We start from the raw sequence: 19,012 nt of genomic DNA on the forward strand, positions 1-19,012 counted from the left end.
TTATCTCGAAGTCCCCTCTCTGCAGCCTTCCCTGCCAGTGATCTTCTGCTGCAGGGAGCCCTCTGCCAGAGCCGTGGAGAGGGAAGTGTCAGCTTGGCTGAGCTCCTGGCCAGGAGTGGCAGGGCGGCCTCATTTGCCAAGAACTTCTCAGCAGAGACAGTGGCTGGAAAGGGCGTTGGATCTGTCTCACCACACGTCTCCAGCTGAGCGTGGCTCTGCAGGGTGCTGTCACTCCAAGTCTCGGTGCCCTTGGCAGTGACGGGTGGTTATTCTGCTAGACCCTGCTATTGCAGTTGTGTCTTTTCCTCCTGAGTTCACCTCTGAACCCTTCCTGTTGCATTGCAAACTCTACCTGTGGAGACAGTGATCCAGTTGGAGAGATCCTCCTCTTTGCTACCTCTCCTTTCTGAGACAGGAGGGAACAAACACTTACCGTATCCCAACCTTCTGCAGAAGCTCTTTAGCCTGTATAACCCCCAACCAAAGCCATGTCAGTCTGCTTAATCTCAGATCAGACCTAGATGTCCCAAACCAAAACTTGACTCTGGCTTTGGAATAATTCAAAGGATCCTTGGCAAACCAGTCCTGAATTGTGGTCTTACAAGTATGAACCCATGCAACTTTGACCCGTAGCCCTGCTGGTCTGAGGATGTTTTTATTTGAAATACTGCTCTGTAACATGTTTCTGTCTCATCTTAGCTTGCATCCATCCTGTAGAGCACTGTGTGTTTTGTTATCAATATTGGGGCAGCACAGCGTGTATGCAAGCATGAATTTGGGCATTGATTGCACTGGAGTAATGCTAGATATTTCATCTCCTGCTGGCCAGGGTCACTGGCAACAAGCAATCAATACACCCAGCAGTAAATCCCCCAAAGGAGAGGAAAGGGGCAGAGACAACTGCAGATTGCCCAGCAGCTCATTGTGAAAGAGTGACAGAAATGTGGCTGGTGACAAGTGAGGGTGGCAGCCCGACTCCATTAGAACAAGAAACCCACATGCAAATTTGGTCCTTCAAGCTGAAATTTGACAGCAGGGTCCCCACGTCCTCCTCCCTCTGGTCCCTTAACCTTTGTTTCCTGATCTGTAAAACAGAGTATGGCACGGGTTTGTGGTGCAGCCTTATGTGTTCCTCTCTCAGCCTCAGTTTCTTCATCCTTCTAGCCCTGGAAGCAGAGGAAGATGCAATTCAGCAGTGTTTGGCTGTGTTTGGACTTTTATTTAGGATAACAATGACATAATACTAGAGCCAATATTATCTCTTTTTTGTACATCAAAACCCCATACATTTCCTCAAACACGATGCATTGTCAGCAACTGTACAAGGATTTCTGGGGAAATCTGCTGTAAATATTTCCCCTTGGTAGTGGTGACCTTTTTCTTCTCCCTCCCAGGAAGAATTTCAGGCCATGGCTGAATCCAGCCACGCTGACTTGGGAGCTGCTTTTTGGCAGAGCTGGAGGAGGCAATTGGGCTGTCCAGGACCTGGGGTAGAGCAGGGCTGGAAAGCAGACCTCCTGTAGGCAAAGCTAACCCTTTCACACCCTTCTCTTCCAGTACAAACCACCACTGGAGCGCTGGAAAATGAGTGAAAGCTGTAGGATGGGTGCAGCTTCTGTCTTTTTCTCTCTCTCATATGGGCCATACTTACTTTGGGGCTCACGCTTCAGGGGCTGCTCCCCAGACCCCCATTTCCAAGCACGTGGGAGGCCTGGGGACGCCTGGGGATGCCTGGGGACAGCTCCTCATCCAGCATCTCACGGCGGAGCGGGGCTGTCTGCGCGCAGGGCGGCGTGCCAGGGCTCGGGAATCGATTTCCACGGCTCCTCTGTCCTAACCTTACACCGAGAAACTCGAGTCCGCTGAGAGAGAAAGGGACAGACAGACCCACAGACGGCTGCAGGAGAAAGGAGAGGGGGTGGGGGGACATTGATTGCCTCCTGCCCCGAGACGAGGAGAGCCAATATAGAGCAGGTCACCGGAGCAATTCGTTGCCGTATCTCCAGTCCCCATCTTGTCCCTCCCTCCCCTTCCCTGCCGTAGCTCAGCTCCCCTCCTGGGCTCAGTTCGGGCTTCTTTAGGCGGCAATGAATCATTTAGTTGGTGCAAATTGAAATCACAGCGCTCGCTTGCCGCGCGGATCTCCAGGGGAGGGTGAGGGGCTGGGGTGGGAGCTGGGGGGAGTGGTGGGGGAACAAGGCTGAAAAGTGAGTAGCTGGCATGGAAGCACGCGGTGCCTGCTCGCAAGGTCACAGCAATGTCACCAGCCCGAACGGGGGGCTGCGGAGAGGTACAAGAGCAGAGCAGGGTCTTCTCTAAGCCTGGAATAAATCACAGCTTCCTTGTGTCATGCTGGGTATAGCCGTGCCCGAAGATGCCTTCCAATACCTGCCCTGCTGCGAGTTTCTTCTGTCTCCATCCATATTTAAACCTCTACTCTCCTTTGACTCTTTCCCCTGTTGCATGCAGAAGGACAGAGAGTGGGGAAGCTCTTTGTCCCTAAGGTGGGACAGATCTCCTCCTGGAGGCCTCATTACCCCTGCCTGACCCATCACTTGCTCCAGAGAAGATGTGCAAGCTCCAGTCCACGTGCACGTGGTGACCACGCAACTTTTCAGCCCTGATTTCTCTAGGTTGTCTTTAACACCCCAGCTGCCCCAAAAATGGATATTTGGGACAGAAGAGCAGCAGCATCCCCGTAGGGAGAAGTGACATTTTATAAAGGAGGAATACACTGAAGGTCCCAGGCTCTGTCACGTTAACTGCCCCTCCTAGGTTTCGGTCATGGTGCCTCATTTCATCCTCCTGTAGCCTTCCTCTCATTTTGGGATGATTAGTCGAGGAGCAAGCACAAGCTCTCCTTAAGGGAGGACGTAGCCTCTAGGCACCAGCCTCCTTCTGTTCTGGGATCTGCCCCTGCTGTTATGGGGACTCCGTGGCCAGCAGATCATTCGCTGCAAACTGAGAGGAAAATGGTTCCAATTTCAGGGAGGGTTTGTGATATTTCACAACATATTTTTTGTCAACTTGAAGGGGAACAATTATTTTTTAATAAGAAATGATCTCAAAAGTCATTTTAGAAGGGGCCGATACAGTTTAGTATTTAGGAAATGATTCATTTAGACCTCAGCCATTCTTATTTTGGAATTTTATTCTGGGTTTTAGTAAAATGATTAGAAATTAAGAATAAAGAGAACCCAAGAACTTCACTGGGGGACCTGAGCTGGCTCCATCAGTTTTGCCCCCCAGCTGCAGGGCGTTTTCCGGAGACCCCATACTCCTAAACTATGGGAATAGGATACAACAACCTCCTGTAGCCATCCTCACCCCATGAGAGAAGGGATCCCAGAGGGCCCTTATATATGGACTGTGCCAGCCATGTTCCTGGATTCCTTTGGTGAGCTCTGGGTTGGCTGAGGGATGACCAAAACCCGTTAGGCTGAGCTGACCACAATTTAACTGGATAACTGCAGCAAAGGGAATGGTGTTTATGAGACACCAGAGAAGCCAGATGAGGGTTTTCTGGATTCCCCCAAAAAAGAAGAACCCTATTTAGAAGGGCTTTATGCTGTCATCAGGCAACTGACATCTACCCTGGTGTCTGACCACTTGCCCTCCACATTCCCTGTTGTCCTGCCTGGTAGCTGCAGGATGCTTCTGTACCTAGAAATTACAATTGGTACAGAAGAAAATGGCACTTAAACAAGTTGTTTTCTAGGGAATGAGAGATCAGCGTGGAGGGTTTGTAATCCCTCCTCAGACTCGTTGCCAGACTGGGGGGAAAAAAAAAGAAAAAAAAAGTGTTACAAAGTGCAGCTCCCACTGTCTTGTCTCAGCAGGTAACCCGATGCGATGCTGCTTGCAGAGGCTCATTGATCGTCCCTGGCTTTAACTTTCTTGGTCAAAGTCTTCTGAATCACTAGAGAGTCTCGGGTAACCCAAGCTGCCTACAGATGCTGCAATAAGACCTTTTTTGAAGGGTCTTTTTCTTGCTTGACTTTCTGCCGTCTGAAAGACTGCGCCTGTCTTTCAGGCTGAGGTTGTTTTTTTTTCTTTTTCCCCTTCACCTCCTCTTTTTTTCCTTCCCTCCACTTCTGCAAGGGAGGGAGGATGTCTCAAATGCTGCCTGAGGAAGCTGGGAAGGGCAGTGTGGATAAGCCCCAGCAGGGCAGAAGGGTGGAATATCGCACCCAGTGCCAACATGAGATCTAATAAATGGTGAGGAAAGTATGATTTTCTGATTCCCGCAGGAGCTAGTGACCCTATAGACCCTCAGCTTCCACTGTAAGAAACCAGGGCCTCAGCCGTGCTCTTCGTGCTGTTTTGTGCCAACGTGCAAGCTAGAGCCCTTTCGGAAAGGTACCAAATTTGTGTTTTACATCTGCCTAGCACGATGAGTAAATCCTGGCAATTATGTCTGAGACCTTTGCTTTATAACAAAAGCTTTCCGTGTCCTTTCTCATCTCAGCATCATCTTGTCCTAGGCCAGCCCTAAGTGTCTTCAGGGACATGGGAGCCAAAGGTATGCAACAATTGTCCCAGTCTTCCTAAAAATTTGGTCAGTCACGTAAAGAACAAATGGATTTCAATTCAAATACTGCATTGCCTTGGCAACTTGTAGCCAGCTGGGGTGATCTTCCCCACCTGAGGGACGCTCAAAGCTGTTGCAGCCACTGTGTGCACTACCCGTGTGTCTGAGATATCTGGGGGGCCTTTCTCACTGGAACAGGAGAATGCCCAGAGCATCCTGTTAGTACATGATGGGGAGAAATAACCGCAGGAAATGTGAAATATTTAATTTGGTTTCAAAGTCTCCAATCAGTCCATCAGCAGTGTTAGTAGAGGTGCAAGGAGTCAAAGTGTCCATCAGAGGTGGCAAAGGCAGGAGGGACCCAGCTGTCAGGGCGCCTGGTCTCCAAACAGGGCTTGGTTTGGCTCTTCCCCACTCACAGCCGGTGCTCGGACAGCAGCGCCCACGGCCTGTGAGCCTCTCCACCTGGTAGCAGGGGAAAGTGGAGTCATCTTCCCCCAATTGGCCTTGGCACGGAGTGATTCCCACTCCTTCCCAGGTAGTTATCGAAACCGGAGACGGCGTTTCAGCCTCTGCACCGAGGGGAGCGCATGGCAGGGGGGCTCCGGGGAGGGACAGTGACCCATTAAGCTTTCTGCATTGAGCCCGGGTAATCTTTAATCTGTCTTCTGTGCTATAGCTAAAAGTACCCATCTTTTCACACCTGGGCATTGCCTCTCCTTTAGTGCGGAGGAAATAGCCCTGAATGTGACAGCTCTGCAATGGCCCTTTGAAATGAGATCGGGGCTCTTAGTCCGGAGAGCAAGATGAAATCCTTGGGGTGGGGAGCAAGCCTATTGATGGTGATAAATCCCCCAGGGGAACAGCAGCTCCTGGGAATCCCATTTCACCACAGATGGGTGATGAACAAACCACTCCGAACCATCCCTGTACCTTTGTGCAAATCACCAGACCCAGAGACCTAACCCACCTCTGTGCCTGCAATCCCTGTATCCAGCAGGTCAGGTGTCCTTCCATCCCCTAGGTGCCATCCTGTCCCTTTTGGGAGCACTTTGGATGCTCTGGTCTACAAAGCAGAGCCGTGCCCTTCACAGGTTGATTATCTTAGTGGCCGTGCATGCCTGAGGCAACTCAGGGCCAGCACTGGGCAGTGCGGACTGCAAGACGCAGGCGTGTGGTAAATGTGTTTTGATAATAACCTTCCTCCTTGATTAGCTTATTTTGCTAGAGGGCAGTAGGGAGGGGTGGGAAGATAATTAGTTTGTGCACCAGGTTCCAGCAGAAGCTTTCTGCCCTGTGAGTTAGGTGCCCTACTTGGGATTTTTCTCCACAGCAGAAATATTAGAGCTCGGGTTCAGCACTGCAGAAAATTCAGCCTTTGCACAGAGAGGTCTCTCAGGTTTCTTCTTCTCTGATATGAAACACGGCCACACGGTCTCTCATGGGCTAGGAGCGACGTCTCACGTGCCAGGACAAGCAATGAGAAAGGGATAAGGGATAAGCAACATAAGGACTTAAGCTAGGTGCCTAAATACAGATGTATGGAGAACACACAAGCAGACTTTAAAATATAGGTGTTTTTATTTATACAAGCAACTTGATTCAGTTACCCATCCGTGCTGCCTGCTGCAACTGGAATAACCCAGGGTGCCTGAGATACTCACCTAGGGATGGAAAATATGACACAGACCCTACTGGAGATCCATCCGCTTCTTCTGGTGGATAAGATGGGGACCAACTGGAGTCCTGAGGACATCTCAAGTGACATTAGACCACTGTGTGTGGGCAGCAAAACAGAGCCAAATCCCAGCTCAGTGTCATCTTGTGTATTCTGAACATGGTCAAGATGTGGGTCTGGGTTTTGCAACCTGAACCAGTCCTTCTATGAATTTTAAATTCCTCCAGGGTCCTAATTTGCAATACAGCAGGGCTAGGGCTTCCCACTAGGTTGTGCCATGCTCCGGAGTGGACTCATTGAGTGATGTGGTGTATGTCTGGCTTGAGAAACTCAGTCTCAGGCTGTTTGCAGGGAATTGCTTTTTCTTGCTGTCAGATGCTCCCTGGTGCCTCTGCAGCCCGTGATCCACCAATGAGGGAAAATGGCACGCCAAATGAGTTGTCCCCAGGGTGGGCCATGTCTGCCTTCCACCGCTTCTTCTGTGACATTTCATCAGCCTCGACCTGTGACAGGTCTCAGAAGGGAACGGGATGGAGGGGGGCAGGCATCGGGAAGTTCTCCTTGCTGAAGAAAAGCACAGAAAACCTTTAAAGTATCTCTTTATCTGGACTTACATTCTCCATGAGTCTATGCACAAACACTCCTGCCCAAATATGCTCTCCATCATCTCCTGTTGCACACTCCCACTTTCAGAGACCTGCCACCAAATTTCCTCTCTCTCTCCCACTGGCACACATGTGCCCAGCCCCTAATTTTCCCTATTGTTCCCACACCCCTCTGCACTCATTCATGCAAGCAGAAATGAGATTTTACCACACCATGGTCCTAGAAATGGAAGCTAGTTACATGAAGTTGAAGGTGATAATCTCATCTTGCCTTTGGTGGGGAGATTTTCCTTGCTTTGCTGTGAGCATAATCTCTTCTTCTTTCCCCCAACAATATATTTATTTCTTTTGTTTGGTGAGTGGAGCTGAGCAAATCATCGGCCTACTTTCTTGAGCATCTTGTCTTCCAGCACTTTCCACCTTTTCCTGCTCTTCAGCAACATTTGAAGAGTATAATGTCAAGATCAGGGATCATCAACCAGGACAGTCACAGATGTTTTAACTCTTTGCCTACATATTATGCATTACAGAAACCCAATCTCTGGCCTGGTGGGATGATATAGATGTCCCTCCCTCGTGTATAACACATCATTCAAATCAAAATGTCTTGCACATGGACCTTGCCACTCCTCCCCATAGCTGTGGGTGATACTGTGCTGCAGATCTCTTCAGGGCTCGGCAGCACAGGTCAGCCCCCGAGAAGAGCAGGGGAGAAAAACACATTGACGTGACTGCGGTTGTGTGACAGATCTGGAAATGGAACAACATTTCTTGCCTTTCATTCCAATGCCTGAGAGATTGGACCAAATTAATTTCTTCCAGAGCTAATGGAAACACAGCCCTGACACAGAGAAACTCAACCCTGAGGCAGAGCTGGACTGGGCTGGGCGCAGGGAACCATGAGATTCAGAGCAAACATGTTTTCTTCCATCCGTCTTCAATTCACTTTGAAGAATCATAGAATCATAGAATCACAGAATGGTTTGGGTTGGAAGAGACCTTAAAGACATCTAATTCCAACCTCGCACCAGACCACATTGCCCAAAGCCCCATCCAGCCTGGCCTTGAACCTCCCAGGGATGGGGCAGCCACAGCTTCTGTGGGCAAGAACAGACACACAGGCTGTGAATTTCCTCTGCCACTGGCTCTGGGCTTCTCTACATGCAGGAGGAACACGGGGCATCTCCTCTGGATGCGTCCTGTAATGCAGCTTGCACCAACCCCTGGTAATGAAAAGGAGGGCAGGTTTCTGCTTATTTTCCTCCACTGATTGCTTTCCTGCTTAGGAAGTTGTATCAGATACCTTGCATGATTTTGAACCAGTTGCTTAGGAGGGGGTTTCTCTCTCCTACTGCTAGGTTTCTTGCATTTTCTGAGTTCATTCGCTGTAACCCAGAGGTGTTTATGGGAGTGGGGTGAACAGCCTTCTGGAAGTGCTGGTTTCTCTCACTAGCTGTTAGGAAAACCTAAATAACCACATCAAAAAATGCCTCATTTATAATGACTCTGATTCTTAATTTCCATGTGTCTGAGCATCTTGTCTGTAAGAGAGGAATAGGAGATCTTTTTGCCCCTGCAGGAGGCTTTAAAGCACCTTGGCTATGAATGCAGTTTGCAGAAGTCCTGCAGGGAGCAGGACTTGGTGACGGCAGGCTCCCAGCCAGGACTGGCTATAAAGCATGACCGTATTAATTTTATCTCACAAGTGGACGAGTAAGTTTGTGGTTTGTTTAATTAAAGCAGAAAGGAGCAGCAGCAGACGTGCCCAGGTGCTTAAACCACCGAACCTGCCCAAGTCACCCCGTGCCCTTGTCTGGCTGTTAGAGCAGAGGTGGCACAAGAAGGGTTAAGGCAGGACAGAGAGGAATGGAGCAAAACCCTGCTTCTCCATCCCATATCTCATTCCCAATGCCCTCTGCCCCTCTCACCCCAGGCAGAAGAGGAGATCTGCATTTTAATTGAGACACACTAAGAAAATAATCGCAATCTAGCTCACCCATGCCTGGGAGGCTTCTCCCTTGTTAGCTCAGCGCAGATGCTGAGTGCAGGTCTGGGGGCTGGAGGGTGTTTGTTATGTGGCTGATTCTCTCCTTATTTCAGCCCTTCTCGGTTCCAGGGTCTGGGGAGGAGGGCAGAGAGCAGGAGGTGGCAGGCAAAAAAGTAGAGCAGAAAATGACAGGACCTCATTTAGATCTCCCCCCACTTGCAAGTAGCAGTGTCCTGCAAATCCCAGCCATGCTATGCACCAAGCATAGGCGCTGCAATGCTTGGCACTGACCCTTGAGGATGGCATCCCTGGGAATGGGGTCTTTAAGGGCAGCTGACCCCAGGAACGGAAAAGAGGCCAAGATGCCTCAGATGTCTGCAATGCAACCTTGCCTGCAGGTGGGTGGAGAAGGAAAGGGAGTCTTTAGTTTCTTGCTTGTATTAATGTTGTCCCATTCCAGTTGCTCAGGCTGAGATGGGGAGATGACCACAGGAAAACCAGGGTCCTTTTGCTTTGTTGCAGGGCAGAAAGGAGGTTTAAGTAGTCTGTACTTGTGTCCTGTCCTGGTAACAGGTTGTTAGGCACAGTTAGGGCATGCTGCTCTGGATCCTGCCCTCTCCGTGTTAGTGGGATTTCACTCCCTGGTGTTTTATAATCAGACGAGACACTAGCCAAACCTCAGTGTTTTCCTCACCTTAGACTTAGGTCTGGAGAACAAGTCTTACGAGGAGCGGCTGAGGGAGCTGGGCTTGTTCAGCCTGGAGAAGAGGAGGCTCAGGGGAGACCTCATCGCTCTCTACAGTTACCTGAAAGGAGGCTGTAGAGAGGTGGGGGTTGGTCTATTCTCCCACGTGCCTGGTGACAGGACGAGGGGGAATGGGCTAAAGTTGCGACAGGGGAGTTTTAGGTTGGATGTTAGGAAGTACTTCTTTACCGAAAGGGTTATTAAGCATTGGAACGGGCTGCCCAGGGAGGTGGTGGAGTCACCATCCCTGGAGGTCTTTAAAAGACGTTTAGATGTAGAGCTTAGGGATATGGTTTAGTGGAGTACTTAGTGTTAGGTCGGAGGTTGGACTCGATGATCTTGAGGTCTCTTCCAACCTAGAGAAATCTGTGAATCTGTGAATCTGTGACTCTCAGAAGAGACCAAGACCTTCACCAGGAAGAGGCGTGAGCTCTGTTTGCAGACTTTCTCAGCTGCAGCAGCCAGGCAAGAGCTCCCATGAGCTGTCCTTTCCCTTGGCACCCTGTGAGCTGGGAACAGGCTGCCAGACACCTCCTGCCTCCAGCGCCTGCTGGGGAGGGATGCTTCTACCAGACAGCCCTGCCAAAGTGAGCACTGGCTTGTTTTGTGGGGTGCAAGGGGGCAGGATTTCAGTTCAGATAACACTTTCCTATTTTATCTGCTCCTGGTCTCTCTGAGTGGTGCTTGGCCTGATAAGGCGCAATCAGAGCAGAGCATCTCTGCTAGAGCCACCACTAAGACGTGGCTGGGCTAGAGGTGGCTTTTCTCAACTCCTTGCGGGCTGCCCTGGGCCATTGCCACCCAAAGCCTCTAAGGAGGCATCCAGTTCATAATAGTAGGGAGGAGGACATTGGGAGAGCTGCCAGGGGCTTTAGCTCTGTGCTCTTCTCAGGGAGGAGAGAAACTGCAAACGTGGAGCAGAGTGAATCAGCCTGATCCCCTCCTCGTTTTCAGCAAACCTCCATCCTGAAAACAAGCCTGCAAGTAGTTTTGAGAGTATGAGTAACCCAGACAGTAGAAGGATTTTTCCGTCTTAACTCATAAAATTTCTTTTCAGGTGTCAGTCTGAATTCTGCAGCCTCTCTTTGTAGGGGCTTGGTATACCTTGGTATGAACGTGATTTTCTGCACAGTAGGGACAATTCGTACTGATATTTTTTAGGGCAACAACGAGTCTCTGCTCTCTGTTCCCCTCTGTGCTTTGAAGGAGCAAAAACTGACCCTCCCAGCTTTCACTGATGGAGAATCTGCAGGGGTTGGTGAAAAAGGAAGGAGAGCAGACCCATGGCATAAGTTCATCTGGTCAATTGACAAAATATCATTCAGATGCCTCTTGAGCTGCTCAGGAACACATCAGCCCAGCTACTGAGTACTATACTTAATCTCCTATTGATTGGGGTGAGTTGGAAAGGACAGCCTTCCCCACTGCCCCCATTCCCAAATTAAAAACTAAGAGCAGAAGTAAATGCTTTTACTTTTCATCCTGCCTGAGTGTTTAGGGCATTTACCCCTAAAAAAAGTAAAATACACAGAAAGAAAACACATATAGAATGAAGTATAGCAAAATCAATCAATGCTTACAGTATCTATTAAACACATTACTCTCTGGACCTTTATGGGAGTACACTTGTGCTGATATGATCGTGACATCATTAACATGATATAAAGAATCAGAAAATCAATAGCTTGCTGATGCCCAAAATTAAAGCCAAGCCGTGTTGTACCACATCTTTAAATATGTGAAATAACAACTTACCTCTGTCATGTCAGAGCTATTTGTAGATGAAACATGTATCAGAAAGCGGATGGTAATTTGCTGGCCTGCCTGTCACTCCTGCAGCTACCCCCTTGGGTTACTCGGCGTGAAGGTTAGATCACTTTTCTCAACACTTTGGACACAAACAGACCAGAAAATCTGATCAAGATTACACTGGCATAACGCTGGGGGGACTCCAGACATGGGGACAGACATCCCTGTGGAATGGGGATGTGGACCAGGTGTCTTCTCCCATTGCTTTGATTTACATTTTCCAGTATTAATGGCACGGCATTTCTTTGGATTAAGGCACCAGGCTGGGACACAGCAGCTCTGCTGCATTGTGCACTGAGGAAAAAAGAAATAGAGGCAGGGGCAGACTCTCAGCAGGGCTAGCAGAGCTCCTTGCATGAGGAGAGGCTGAAATGATTCTCCCTGAGTGTAGAAAACAAAGGTGGGCAGAGGTTGGGATGCTGCTTGGGAATAAGTGCCTGTGAAAAGAGAGGTTTAAGTTGTGGGTTGCGTTGACCCGGCAGTGAATGGGGATAAATTGGGCATTTAGTGTATAAGTCAGAAGGAGGTTTCTGGCTGGGAGGAGAATGAATATCTGAAGTAATCTTCCACTAGGATTAGCGAGTGCTAAAAATATAGCTAGCTTTATGATAAAGCTCGATAGCATTTCTGTATAAGCTGATGTGGAAAGGCTGCCTGCAGAAGCAGTGTGTGAATCAAGGTGGTCCTTTCCACCCCTGGGCTTTCTCTGGGGAAAAGCTTGAGTCTTTCTTCAGCTCTACTTAGAAATCTGGCTGTGGCTTGCCAGGTCTGTGTGCTTCTCCATATGAGCAGGGTGCTGAGACCTCCCTACAGCTCAAGGAGATCCTACTGCCCATCAGGACACCGGGGTCTTAAGCAAGACTTAGCTCACCCTAAAGTAGATATAAGGTTCCATTTGCTTACCCATATACTAGTGGCTGGTGGCGGTGGCCTTATTTTATTTTTTTTTTTCCTTTGATCAAATCTTCCAGAGGTCCTGTGTCTACTACCTCTGGAGTTCAGATTTTCCAGCTAACATCACAATATAATGCTCTTTTGGTTTGCCACGTCTCTTTAGGAGGCGTCCAGGAACAGAGTGGGGCTTTGGGTCATGGCACAGAACATCAGCTTGTGCCCCGTGAGCAGAGGCTGTGTAGGTGCAAGTGGTGTTGGCAGAGCATGATCCTCAAGAAGATGTTTTGTTTTTATTTTTCAGATCAAACTGGTCAGACTGAAAGGACTTGAGGTGACAGGGAAGTTCACTGATGAAACATATAGCAACTAGATAGAACAGTCCCTCTTTCAGGTTAGAAGCAGAGATGCTCCCTTGTGGCAAATTGGCAAATTTAAGATAAAGGAATGTTTTGTAACATGTGAGCATCAGGTGGAGGAGGGATGGAGCACCATATAAATAAGATCTCCCCCAGAGTGATGCCCATGTGGCCTCTCACACCAAGGATATGTTTTCAGGAACAGAGACCACAGGAGAAAGGGAGAAACAAGCTGAATGGTAGCGGATTTGATTAGCAGGTAAACATATAGATGTGCTTTTGAGGCCAATAAGACCAGAAATTTGCTGGCAAGGTAGAGACATGACAGCTCTCACGGGACATCCAGATAGAGTCAATGGGAGCAGTCCTGGGGTCCTGCTCCATCAAATATATATCTGCAGTAGCAAATGGAACAACTCTAGGGAATGTTATTAGGCACTGGAACACAACTTTCCTACACTACAAACTTACTTGAGTATAGTTTGGCTTGGGGCAACTATTGCTCCTTCCAACAATTCCTGGATATATGTTGGGAATTAAATGGGTCAGGGAGGGCTTCCATTAGGTGTTTTGGAAGTTAATAGAGTTTAAAAGCAGGAATGTGATCAGACCATGCAATTTGGCCCTGGGATCAGAGAATGCTTCCTGGTATTGTTTAATATTCTAATGAGACATAGGCATGGCTTCCCATTGCAATGAGACAGTAAGGGGGAAATCCTGGAGGAAAGGCACAAACTATCAGATAACAGGCTAAAAACCAGGGCTTCTATAGGAATATTTTCTCAAATGCAAAACTAGGCACAGATGCAAAGTCCCAACGCATGGTTAAGAAAATGAAGTAGGAAAAAATTATGAGGAATAAGGAAACCTTTGGAAGAGCAGGATCTGACACGGGAAGGAACCTGGTTGTTGCCAGTTAAATAAAAATGAGGTTAGAAAGAGGTTTTGAAAAGTTGAAGCTCATTGTCTAAAGGTGAAGTCATAATATGCCCTTATCCTTGGCAAGTGGTTGGATTGGAACTTGGCAAAATTAAAGTAGAAGACAACAAAAAAACAGTCCTAATAAATACCTCTTTTAATCAGGGCATGTGGAAATAGTCAAACAGACAAAATCAAAAATATGCTTGCTCCTGTGCACATCCTAGCAGTCTGCGCAAATGAAAATACTAGTAGGATACATATCACAAAACTGTGATAGAAGGAAGCTCATCTGTGCATAAATGATCCGGGAACAATAGGGGAGGTCAAAATGTTGAAGAAAGGGCTTTTATGCTAAAGAAAATGTAAAATCAAAGGAAGAAAATAGGGTCAATCTGTGCACAAGTGACAAGGGATCCCTCGGGACGGGAACAGTGTTAGGACTCCTTTATTGACCACTTGAAGATGGCAAAAGTGATTGTGACACGCTGAGAAAAACCCAAAAGGTTGGGAGGGCAGAAAATGCAGTAATGAGGGATTTCAAGTGTCCTCACTTGTCCTAAGCAAATGTCACAACACTTAGTTCTCAAACCCTTTTGGTGGTAAACCTTCCAAAAGAGAAACAAGTCTGGAGTTACACCTGTCTTCAGGGAACGGCGATCAATGCAGCACTCCGTAAGAGTGACCACAATGCATTCAGGTTCATTGTTCCATAGAAACAAAACCAATAAATAAGCAAATAAAAATTACAGTGAAGTTCAGCTTCAAAATGGACAGCGTAAAAATGAGGAAGCTCATTAAAAGGGGCAGCCACAAGGATAAAGTACCTCATGGTATCCCAGAGACTGCATAAAGACATCATATAAGAGGCTTATTGTGAAGTTATATGATCTGTGAAAAAAGGACTGAAAGACCGTAAAAGAAAATGAAAAAAAAAAAGGGCCTGTTTAAACATCAAGATGAAGAGGCATTATTCAAAACTGTAAGTTATATTCAAAGGAAAAATATATGTTGCTAACTATCACATGAATTGCAAAACAATCATAAGGCAACGTCTTAGGGAAACACATTTCTAACCTTGTAAAAATGAATGACTAAAATTTAACAAGGTTCCCTTGGAAGTTTGCTTTCTTTAAAGGGCTCGAGGTGTCTGAAGTGTCTGCCACTATAGGTGCAGTAAAAAATGGTTTTAGAGCATAGAAGTCATATTCACAGAAAGATCCTTGAGAAACTCTGGTATGAAATTGCCACGTTATTAAATCTCGTTTACATCTCATTGCTTATGCTGGCTTTGATACTAGAGGAATGGAAGGCAGAAAATGTGTCGTTGTTGTTTTTTAAGCTGGACTCATGGGGGGGTCCAAGCAGGAGAATCTAACAATCTGACCTTTTACCTGTCAATTTTGTTGAACCATGATTAAAATTAGAGTGGGAAAAATAAAGCAAAACATTTGACTTGCTGAAGGAGGGGGGTGGGTGTCACAAGCTTATTATTGCTCTTTTAATAAATCAAAGTTCATGTGACATGGATAATATCGTTAACACAGAGGAATGAATGCTTTTCCCATAGCAAGGAATTTAAACTATGCTGTCATGGGACACGAAGAGGAGTCTTCTGATAGATTAGTAACCAGTTCAAAGATGGGAAATTAATCAAAAATGGGAAATAAAGATCAGAAATAAGGGTTCATGATGGCGGGAGAGAATACTGAGGGGATCTCACAGGAATCTCTTCTGGCTGGGTTTGGTGCTCATAAATGAGAAAAAAAATGGGTGAAGAGTGAAGCAGAAAAGGTAACTGGTGACACAGGACTTTTCATCCTTTTCAAAAGGAAGTTTTTGCATGTTATAGAAGGAATACACAAGAATGTTTGGAGAACAAAGCAGAGATCATCATCACAGGGCATCTGTGGTGCTCTCCCATGCTGCGTACACCGGGCACTTTTGATCGTGTCATGTTAAAATGGATAAAAATGGCAGTGGGAAGTGTGGGAAGCAGAAAAGCGGGTTTCTAATGATCTTTAGACAAGGAGAGACTGTGTGACTTGGCAATTTTCATCTTAAAAAAAGAGATGACTGAGGGGACTATAATACATCCAGACAATCATGAGCGTAATGAAGAAAGTGAATAGGGGATGATTACTCACCATTTCTCATAACACGAGATTGAGGGAACTTTATATGAGATTATCAGGCAGAATATTAAAACAAACAGAAGAAAGGACATTTTCATATACTGTATCACTCAGCTGTGGCACATTATGAGGCACGTTACAGGGGCCAGAAAATACAACAGTCTGGAAAGCAATTAGACAAATTAATGAAAGAAGGATCTGTTGAGGGCTGTTCGATGTAATTACATCATTGCAGGCTCTGGGTCAGGCAGTCCCCATCTCCTTGCTGGCTGGAAGCTGGTAGTTTTGAGCAGGAAGAGTTTCACTCTGTAATCTGTGTCTTCTGATTTTCCCACCTAAATATTGGCTACAGGGTCAGAGTGAGTGGCTAAATGGATATTTGGGCTGAGCTTTTAGTTTTTACTGAGTTTTTTTTCCTACGTCCCTGCATTTTCAAAGGCCTCTCATCATGAGTTTGCACAGCTCTCAAATAAAGATCCCCCCCGACCCGTGGCTTTATCAGCCTGACACTCGGTAATCACAGCACAGTTGGTGTAGGGTGAGCGTGATGAGCATCTCTGCCATGCCCACCCATCCAGGATGCTCCTGGAAGCCCTGTGCGGAGCTGCAGTCACTGACCTGCTCCCCACAATGCCCAGCACACGGCATGCCTTGGGGTTGGCTTTGGTTCTTGTGTAGCGTTGGAATGAGACGATGTTTAGCAATCAGCCTCGTTCTTCCATCCAGCCACCCGCGGTCCTGCTCAGAAGCTCCAGCTCCCTCTCCCCAGCCTCAGCTTTTGTCGGACAGCCATCCAGCACCAGGCTGAAGTTGTTTCATTAGCTCAGGAACTGCAGGAAGGGGGAGCCAAGATATCTTCGCTGAAGCCTTTCAGCAGCAACAGCGGGGAGTCCAAATACCCATTAAAATGTGTGCTGTGCTCATCTCAAGTCAGATTTTTTTTTTTTCTTTTCTGCCTCCTTCTGTCTCATCCTTTGTTTTCTTGCTTTTGATTACAGCTGATGAAGTTTATATCCGTGTTGTCATGGTGAGTGTATTATAAAATGGTCTTTTCCCCGGGGACCAGCCATCAGGATTCCTGGTTTCTGTTTAAAACTGCCACTGAGGCATGATGCAACTTTTGGGCAAGTGTTTTTTCTTCTGCAGATCCCAAGTTGTCTACGCTGAAGAACGATGACTCAAAAGTTATACTCCCTCTAAGCATACTGGGGGGACGTGTGCTGGATTTATTGATTTCTTCTGGATGGGTGATGGGTGATGCTTGAAGGACAGATTTTGAATGGCAGCTTTATCCACTCATCTAAACGATGCCAGTGCGAGGTGTGTCAGTGTCACGGCCACAAGCTGGTCTGATATCCAACCTGCCAGTCACCGTGACAAGGTCGTGAGAGATAGGAGGGATAAGAAATCCCTGAGCTACAAGCGGTCTTCGGGGAATTACTGAATGGATCCTTCTGGATCTGAGACTTATTTCCTCCTAGATTTGAGAAATATCTGAATTTTGCTGTTGCTGCATCTCAGCTTGTCATGTGAGAGCCTTGTCCGTTGGGATGGATAGAGTGACTGGATTGTTGGGCATCCATCCTGGACAGCCTGGGAATGGGGGAAGAGTTATTTTACCAATAGGAGTCTGTTGTGGCAAAGAGGTGTCTGACTTGCTGCTGCTGGCTCCTCTTTCACAGCTACCTCCAGAGACTGACTTCGCGGCACTGAGGATCCTCTTTCTTTGCATGTGATAGTCGTTAGTGATTTGAGTGTGAGAATAAGGAAAGAAATCTATAAAATCAGCACAAATGGAGACTGAGCTGTGTCTGAAGGGATGGAGGAAACTGGAAGGAAAATAAAAAACCAAACAGGAGAATAGAAATAGGCACTGACTGCCTGCATCACCCAGCACCCTACAGACCCTGTGTTTTCTGGAGGCAATTATTCTTGTAGTTCACTGGCAAGTTGTCATTAATTATATTAATACTTATTTTGTCTTGTGGACAGGTGCCATTGTCTATGAGCTGGCAAAATTTTATCTTGTGCACAGAACCATCCAGACCCTGAGAGGTCAAGTCATTATCTCCCAAAGGCAGATACCTTCAAACTAAAACCCCTAAAGAGTTCTTGGACACTAATGGAAATAGCCAAGTCTTCAGAAGATTTCCAGGAGTATTTGTGGTTGTCTCTACTTTCGCAGCTTTCCCTCTCTTTGTGCCCTCTAATCACATTCTTGGAAGTGAAATTTGTGTGTTTTTCTCTTCCTTCTTTGGCAGAAGTTCACCCTTGCTGGTGAAACATCTACAGTAATGTGTTTTGTGGGTTTTGACTTGATCCCGAGGCCTTCTGAATCAGTGTTATCAGTGTTAAAGATGGATAAAAGAATTTCTTCTGTTAAAAAACTGCAGTGGCAAGTGTTTGCTCATAACAATTTTCTGCCAAAAGATCAAACCAAGAAATATTTTGCTCAGAAGTCAACAATCAGCGGTAGTGTAAGTGGTAGCAGATTTTCATCCTACATGAGAAGCAAATCTCCCTAGCTGTGTTTCTCAAGGTGTACCATTATTATTGCTCCAAAAGAGTAGTTTTTTAATATCTTTAAAGGTCTCTGTCTCTACCCTGCCTCCATGTGAATCTGTAGGCATGTCAGTTCACACCAGCTCTCTCCTTCACCTGATTTGCTGATTTCTACTCTGAATTTTGCAGAGCATGTTGTGTTGTGCATAGGTGAGGATCTAGGGATCCCTGTATCTGGCTGATATTCTGAGTTCATCCATTTCCTCCTTTGCAATGGGCAGAAATTGCTAATTCTTTCCTTTAAACATCAGCGTATCCATGAAAAGGAAGGAATGGCTCGAGGTTATTACAGAAACAGGAGAGAAACATTTGTATTTCAGGGGCTGTTTGCAGACCAGCCAGTAGGAGATTGTCGGGTGGGAATACAGATTTGATCTCTCACAAAGCACTGGTCCAGCTGATGAATCTTTAGAGCAACACCAACAAATCACTACATGGGTGCTGTGCACACTTTAATTAGATATCGAATCATTGACTAGAAACAAGACCTCCACATACATCTGGAGTCAGCATTCCCCACCCGGTGTGCCCAAGCCGGCTGCTTCAGTGAAGGCAGAAGGTCTGTACCTGCCCATGACCTTCCTCTAATTATTTGGAATCCATATTATGGACATTGCTGCAAAAGGCAGCCAATGCCAGGTGTTTAATTAATAAGCTGAACCAGGTTTTCCAATTGGTGCTCTGGGCTGTTTGCCATTCCTCCATCTCTTTGACATCTGATAAAATTACCCAGCACTTTGTTCATCAAAGGTATTTTCTTTGTGTGCCATTGATAGCACTTTGGAAAGGTTT

The 19,012-nt window shown here is 46.9% G+C and overlaps 1 protein-coding gene across 12 annotated transcripts in view; it reads left to right on the forward strand.

Moving 5' to 3' along the window:
* The window catches only part of PLXNA4 (plexin A4), a 423,229-nt gene that overhangs the window by 271,897 nt on the left and 132,320 nt on the right, over positions 1-19,012 (forward strand). The window lies entirely within an intron of this gene.

The sequence above is a fragment of the Anser anser genome, assembly GCF_964211835.1.
Source record: "Anser anser genome assembly, chromosome: 1".
Taxonomy (NCBI): domain Eukaryota; kingdom Metazoa; phylum Chordata; class Aves; order Anseriformes; family Anatidae; genus Anser; species Anser anser.